Source organism: Pelodiscus sinensis, chromosome 3 (assembly GCF_052426305.1).
Source record: "Pelodiscus sinensis isolate ZL-2025 chromosome 3, ASM5242630v1, whole genome shotgun sequence".
Classification (NCBI taxonomy): Eukaryota; Metazoa; Chordata; order Testudines; family Trionychidae; genus Pelodiscus; species Pelodiscus sinensis.
In genome coordinates, this window is record NC_143054.1 from 153,389,169 (window position 1) to 153,397,256 (window position 8,088).

The 8,088-nt window shown below is 36.7% G+C and overlaps 1 long non-coding RNA gene across 2 annotated transcripts in view; it reads left to right on the forward strand.

Moving 5' to 3' along the window:
• Positions 1-7,026, forward strand: part of LOC142828023 (uncharacterized) — a 42,986-nt gene extending 35,960 nt beyond the window's left edge. For both annotated transcript variants that reach the window (XR_012902931.2, XR_016349257.1), the window contains one exon: positions 5,089-7,026. This is a non-coding gene — a long non-coding RNA (uncharacterized LOC142828023). The remainder of the gene's footprint in view (positions 1-5,088) is intronic.
• Positions 7,027-8,088: the final 1,062 nt, after the last annotated feature.

The following is an 8,088-nucleotide window of genomic DNA, read 5'->3' on the forward strand; positions in this document are numbered from 1 at the left end:
CAGTGAACGATAACTTTGCCAAAAGGTAACTGATTGGGCTGAAATGTTCCCTCTTGGGTGCTGCCTCTGGCTGAATATTTTGGAAAATTTCAGCCAAAATGATCCAGCCATTTCTAGAATGAGGCTAAGGAAAAAATACATTGTTTTGCCCCTATTAAAAAGTGAGCTTTTTTCTTTGAAATGCATTGGAAAAGAGACATGACATTTGGTCGTAGGCGCCTTTGTGCCATGCATGAACCTTTTGCTGTCCATGTGCAAATTCCTTCAAGTTTGGTCTTTAGTTTAGTGCTCATGAAAGATGCTAGACTAATAGCTCTGGAAGCAGGATTTCTTTGCCTAGTGATCTGGTACACGACAGACAGCAGAAAGCCTCCCTGTCTTACAGAATAGTGATAGAAATGTAGCCATGTTAGTCTGGTGTAGCTGAAACAAAATACAGGACTATGTAGCACTTGAAAGACTAACAAGATGGTTTATTGGATGATGAGCTTTCGTGGGCCAGGCCCACTTCCTCAGATCAAATAGTGGAAGAAAATAGTGACAACCATATATACCAAAGGATACAATTAAAAAAAAAGTGAACACATATGAAAAGGAAAAGGTGATTTGTCCTTTTCATATGTGTTCACTTTTTTTTAAAATTGTATCCTTTGGTATATATGGTTGTGACTATTTTCTTCCACTATTTGATCTGAGGAAGTGGGTCTGGCCCACGAAAGCTCATCATCCAATAAACCATCTTGTTAGTCTTTCAAGTGCTACATAGTCCTGTATTTTGTTCCCTGTCTTACAGTATGTCTACACTAGCAATGCCACAGAGGCACAGCTGCATCACTGCTGCCATAACACTGGAACACAGGTACCAAGTCTACACTAGGGAGTTGTTTTGAAATAACAAGCAGAGTGTCCACACTACCAAGCCCATTATTTCAAAGTAACGGGCTGGTTATTTGGAAATAACTCCTGCTTTCCACAAGGAATAACACTCATTTCAAAATAGTTATTTCGGGAGGTATTTTTTCAAAATAAGTTATTTCAAAATAATTTCCTAATGTAGACAATCCTCTATTGAAGTGACAGCCGGGGTTCTTCTTGTCTACACTTGAAATGCTACAGCTGCTGCGGAGCTGCCATAGCAGTTCTGTGCAGGTACTATCTATGCCAACAAGAGGTGTAGTCCCTTTGGGGGTAGCAGGTTCACTTCCCGCAGAGGTGGTAGCTGGGTCTACACTGGGGCATAGCTTGATTTAACTACATCTCTTCGGGGCATGAGATGGGCTTCTCATTCCTTACAGGCCCCAGTATGAATGTGGTCTGATATCCAAAGAATGGTTTGTAAAAATAAAAATAAAAATATAGCCCACTGAATTTATGAGAATTGAATGAAGGCCAGATTCTAATCTCATGTAGGTGAGTTTTAGATTGGAGGAACTTGTGGTTTCACTGATGTTATACCTTGCCTGACACCACTGGAGGATCATACCCCAACACTACACTTCCATCTCTATGAATACTATTTTGAGCCATGAGTCCATTACTGCTCCCACTGAAGTCAATGAATGTTTTGCCACTGACTTCAGTTAAAGCAAGATCAGTTCTCATCAATATGAATGATCATGTTGGGCCTCTAGCCTTAGTTGCTATTCTTATATTTGGGTCCCAGACAGTAAAAGAAAATTTATTGATCACAAATAATGGATCACATCCACAAAAGATATTCCAGTCTCTGCTAAATAAACCAGTATGGACTTTAAAATAATTCATCTTAAGGTCTAGAACAAAAGTCCACATGACAAAACCCACACAGAATAGAAATTCTGCACTTGTATTCCTGCATTACTCTACCTACCACCATTGCTGATTTCTAGGTGTGCCTGACCAAGTCAAAGAGCTTGTATTCATGTAAATGAAGTGTTAGCATTGCTTGGGATGATTATCCTGTCTCATCCCACCACAGAAGGAGCTATATTTCAGTGACTGACAAGTGTCTCTACAGAACAGATATACGTCATACATACATAGTGTTGACAGAGGAGAATTTGAATGGCTTCTCTGGGGGAAAGATGCGAGACGCTGTATAAACAACAGAAATAATCTATTCTTTAGCCAGGTGTACGTTGGAGGGGTCCAAAGCCATAGCACATCCTACAATGAATCACTTGAGTGCAGGGTATATATATCTGTTACACTGGGATCTATGGGTACGTCTACACAGCAGCATTATTTTTAAATAACTAGCATTATTGCGAAATAACTTAGTCCGCGTCTACACAGCCAACAGTTATTTTGAAATAATGTTGAAATACTGAAACTGGAGGACTTCTTACTCCAACTCCTTTAACCCTCATTGTATGAGGAAGAAGGAAAGTTGGAGGAAGAGTGCTCTGCTTCGAAATAAGTGCTGTGTAGATGCTTCCAATTTTGAAATGAGCTATTTCAAAATAAGGTACACAAATGATGTAACTGAAGTTGTGTAGCTTTTTTGAGTTAAGCCCTGCTGTGTAGATACACCCTTAATGACCACATGTGTAAAATCCCTTGGTTTTATTGCTGCATGAATGAAACCTGCTATTGGCTTTGGAGCCTTCCAACTCTCACCTGTAGAAGAGAGAGAAAAAGAAGAATATAACAAACAAGTTTATTATTAGCGCTATCTTGAATATGGGGAGCTCACTCTTTAGTAGCAGTTATTAGTTCATCTCTCTCATATGTACCTTTCTGGAATTATTTCCCTGCTGGATACCATCTTTGATTCAAGCAGCATCTTTTTGAAGAATTTGAAATGCAAAGTTCTCTGGGAGTTAGACTAAATTAAGGATGATTAAACAGTTCCAAATTCAACCAGTGACTAGCTCTGTGGCTTTGGACAGTTCATTTAGGGAATATTTTCAAAGGCACAAATGGCGGTTAGAAGCCTAACCTTACTTTTAGTGCGAGCTAGGTGCTTAACTGCCATTTGTGCCTTTGAAAATCTGCCTTTTACTGAATTCACATCTCAGTTCACACATCTTCAAAGTACAGTAATGGGAACAACAAAGCGTCTTTCTTTCACAGCTGTAATTATTGGTGGTGTAGCTCTCTCAGACCTTCCAAGGAAATATATCAGACAAAGACAACTGCTGTTGAAAGTTGTGTGTGATATAAGCTGTAGAACTGAGACCAACATAATGCAGACAGCACATTCTTTGAAACACACACACAAATTGGTACCCTAAAGTACATAGAACAGATGGGCCAGGACAGGGATGTTCAGCAACATCACAGCATGCTCTTTTCCCCTCCCCCTGTTTGGACAGAATTAGGCAGTGAAGATGAAGATAAAGGATCAATAGGAATGTATGTAGAATCTGAAGATGGTGAAGTGGTTTGACAATTAATGAGGCCAAGATTAATTAGAATATAGTCTTCCAAAGCCTCCATAAACATTCTCAAACAATTCTATATCAATGGGTTTAATCACTGTTATATCTGCTTGAAGAGTAATTTTTTAGAATGGTTCCATATTTTCTTCTCTATCAATACTTCTGGGATGTCAGTTTCTCTGAACTTATTTGAGCCTTATATTTAGAGTTCCTGAATATCATGAGTTGAAAAGTAACCTTATCAAATGCTAGAGTCTAGATTTAAAGCAGAGCCAAAGAGTCCCAAAAACCAGTGAAAACCCTGTTTCATTGAGCAGAAGACTCAAGATCTACAATATATATATTTCATTAGACTCAAATGTACCAACTTGCTTAAATGTACTAATATTTTTAAACATGTGAGTGAATCAGGTCACAGTTTGGAACAAAATGTTTCATGAGCAACGTTATCATCAATATAAGTTTAAAGATAAGCACACAGGAGCAAGGTCTCAAATGATAAGATTTTAAAATAAGTGATAATTGTCTTGGGATTTTAATTAATTTATGCTTTGAGCACATTTATACTCAGTTTAATTTCTGATTATATATATAATCACAAAGTTAAAATTATACATAATTTTAACTTTTGTTTGATAATGTTCTTTTGAGGTAACAGAGCCATGTTAGTGTTAAAGTATACAGGATATTTGTTCTTTTATTTCAGGAAATTATTTTTTATGTTAGTATTTTGTGCATATTTGTTGCTTCCATGAGAATCCATTCTCATCTCATATTGGTACCAGTCAGAGCTACAATATTTCTATACTGGTACAAATGAGAGGGAAAATTAGTCTCTTCATACTATTTCTACTTTCAGAGTTGAGATTTTTAGAATCCTTTGGTATAATATAGACTGTTCCAGTATCCTACCAAAATGTGTGTTTCTGAGCCAATGATGTATTATTATTGTACAGCACCATCAAAGTGAGCATCCTGAATGGGAGCAATTCAATATTGTAGAGAAAATAGGTTGGATTAAACACTCCCTGTGCTTCAAACAGAAGCATGAACATCCAGACAGTGACTATAGCACAGTCTGGTGTGCAGTTTCTCTTATATCAGGTTGTCATATTTTTTTCCTGCCTTTCTTTTGGCTGACAGTCAATTCAGATACTTCTGTGGATGGTGTAAGAATTCTGCAATAGGCAGATGTGGAATGATTTACCCCCAACATAGGCCTTGTTAACTTAAGACCTGAATTTTAACGTAAGTCAATGAAAAGGCTGATTGATTTCAATTATGTCTGATCAGTTGTCACAAGATCTCTAGAGTATATCGCAAAATAGTGCTTATAATGCCAATAACAATATCAGAATAAAATTTAGGAGCGTGAGTACCTTGATTGGTTTCCTCTTTCTGTTCATTCATAGTTTCATTCTTCCTCATTAAATGACTACTAACCCCAGTGAACAAATTATTCTATTATATTTGCTTCCAATAAACACATTTGAGCACAATAAAGGATGAGAGTTTTCAAAACAAATGGTTTTGTTACTGAGGTGTTTAGCAAATTACCCAATAAGCAAATGAAGAAGACACTATAAATAGGTAGAAGACATATCTATGTGAATGCTAGTTATTATTATTGCTACGTGCCCATGGCATTTTAGAGTAGCGATAAAAATGATTCTTGACTTGATCTCACAGTTTAAAACCCTGATTCTGAAAATGCTTCCTTCCACAGGATTACTTCTGATAGTAACCACCATGCCTAAGAAGTGCTTTCAGAATCCAAGCCCCCAAGTGAAGACAGAAAAACAAGTGGAGACAACAGCATTATTATGCATTCTCTGTACAAGCTAATGCATGCAGCCTGGATTCAACCCAATCTCTGTGGAAGTCAACAGAAGACTCCTGTTAATGTTATTCTTAGCTAGCCAGGTATTTCTATGTTTGTATAGGCTTCCCAAAGGCCTCACAATCCTAATACCACCACTGAAAAGAGGGGCAGCAATCTATTGTATCTATGGTGAATTGGGACACAGAGTAGATTTAGTGGCTTTTCAAGGTTACATAGTATACCTGCGGCTGAACCAGGACTTGAGTTCATGTCTCCTCAGTCCACAGGTAGTGTCTTATCTAGTGGATCATATTGCCTATCCCTAATTGAAGTTGAATAATGGCCCAAGAAAGTAGAAAATAACTTTTTTTTTAAATGTACTTAAATCTTTTATTTTGTAATGTAGCATAAAATGAAATGTAGCCAGTTCAGGGATCAGGATACATTTTTTAATTGTATCTTGTTATGCACCCACCATGCACCCACCCCACTTTTGCCTTGACAAATAAGGAGTAGTTTGTGGTAGTATTTCTTATTTTTTTAAAAGTAAATTAAATTCTGCATCTTTCTTGGGCACTAGATAATCTAGGCGTCTTGTTTCTAGCTAGAGAACAGGAACCAACCAGGCAGCAGTGGTGCAAGTCTCCTCACAACATCCTACAGCTAAACTCTTCAGCCTTGAAGGTTTGAAGGGACAGTTCATGTTCCATACTCAATCGCTTGTTTGGTCCCCCAAAGTATAATGAGGGTGTCTTTTGTGATCTGGACCCCATGTCAACAAGGAAGTAGATAGATCTAATTTCTCTGAAGCCAGTCACCATGATGTCTTAGAGTGTGTCTACACTGCACCCTTACCTCAAAATAGGCTACACAATTTGCGCGACAGAAATGGCGTAGCTTATTTCGAGATAGTTTTGAAACAGCTTATTTCAAAATTTGGTGCTGTCTACACAGTGCCAAATTTCAAATAAAGTGCTATACTGTACTAAAATGTCCCTTAATCCTTGTGGAACAAGGTCATCAGGGACATCAGAATAGCAAGCCTGGTATATTTTGAAATAACAGGCGCTCTCAAAAGACGCGGAATAGCTATTTTGGGATACTTCCGGTAGCCCGAAATAGCTCTGCAGTATAGACGTGGCCTTAGAGATCCTTGTTTGACAAAGGCTTAAGAACAACCTTCAGGTTTTTACTACTTTTGGCTGCTATGACCACTCTATTTTCACTATGTTTTCTTTGTAAATCAAGAATAAAATGTGATTTTTTTAAAAACTCCTCCTCTAGCCATCTTCACATATCAGATTTTTCAGATTATTACAGAAAGGTTTGGTTTCTATGGAATATCACCAAAGAGAAAGTACAATGAGAAAAAAAGTAAGTCAGAGTAAAAATGTTGAAATTCACTTTATCAGAAAAAAAGGGTCTGACTTACATTAGTTTTATAATTGTGTAACTCCATTGAGTGACACAGTTTTAAATAAGATAAAAATCAACCCTGAGTGTAGTCAACTGAAGCCTAAAATAATATTAATAAATTGGATTATAAGTAAAATTAGGAGGGTTTGAAAACCTGCTTTTCAATTGTGTAATTAGTAATATCCTGAAAAATGTAAACTACTGCATATCACGTTAGTCTAATTGCAGCTGAGAGCAAATACTGTTTGCATGTATGTACAGTGTTGTGTTACAATCAGCATAAAACTTTCATTACATTTCTGCTTTATCAGTTGACTGTTTCATTCCAGAGATTTGTACAAGTTACAGTAGTCAATGAAGTAAAAATGAGAATCCTAATAAAATCCAAATACTGTACTTAAAATAAAAAGCATACTTGTTCATAAATAGACTATTGACTTTCACTGGGTTAAACAGCTCATGTAGTGATTAGGCTTGGAAACCATAATTGTTCTTGTCACCCAAACTCAGCTACAGTCAATATCTTTTTATCATATACATTTTTAATCACGTATTAATAAACAAGAAGGTATGTTTTATTGATGGATGGATTAGTTTATTGACCAACTCAACAACTCCATATACAGTTTCTGAAAATATAAACAAGGTCAACATGTAAAGATAAAGTAAAGTATATCTAAGATAGAGAATATACTTTTCTCCCGGGTCTTCATAAGATTTTCGTTTTGTTTGTGAATTCTTGACAGGGAACAGTTTCAAAACTTTGGTTAGAAATTGCATAAAGTATTTCTTTCTATTATGATAACAGCTAAGTCTATAAAAGGGAGTAACTGCAGACCTTCATTAATGACCATTTCTAGTAAGCAACTCCCTAGCTCTGCTTTTCCCCTTTAATTATTCTTCTGGTTTACAATACAGTTTTGCTCACTCTGCAGTTACAGACCACCTCTTTTAAACAATTGTTTTCCTGGTCACTCTAGTGTTCTTTCTCTCATTCATACAAACACAAAATTCACACGTATATACAACACTGTCAGCTCAGCTATCAATTTCTATGAGGCTGGACCATATTAGGGGGAAAGGAAAGATGGCCTTGCGTAAGCAGCAATATTAGGAGATTGTGCGCCTTTGAAAGGCTGGAGCCAAACGTTCAAAAACTGATTCCTAAATTACACTTATACTATTTATACGTAGAAAACTCTGTGTGTCTTTTTGCTACCCTTATCCATTTTCTACAATTCCTAGCTTCTAATTTATATTCATTACTATTTCCATCCCTTTTCTTTCATTTGTTATATAGAGGGTGGTGTTTAACAAATAGAAGAAAGGGGAAGTGGATATCTAATCTATCTATCTGTCTGTGTGTCTGTGTATTTTTTTTGTAGCTGCCTTCACTTCCCACCTACTGTAGTAGTATTTTTAATCAACATAGCCTTCTTCCTTGATTTTTAGATTGTGGGTTTTGGGGCATCTATTAGTGTGTTCTTA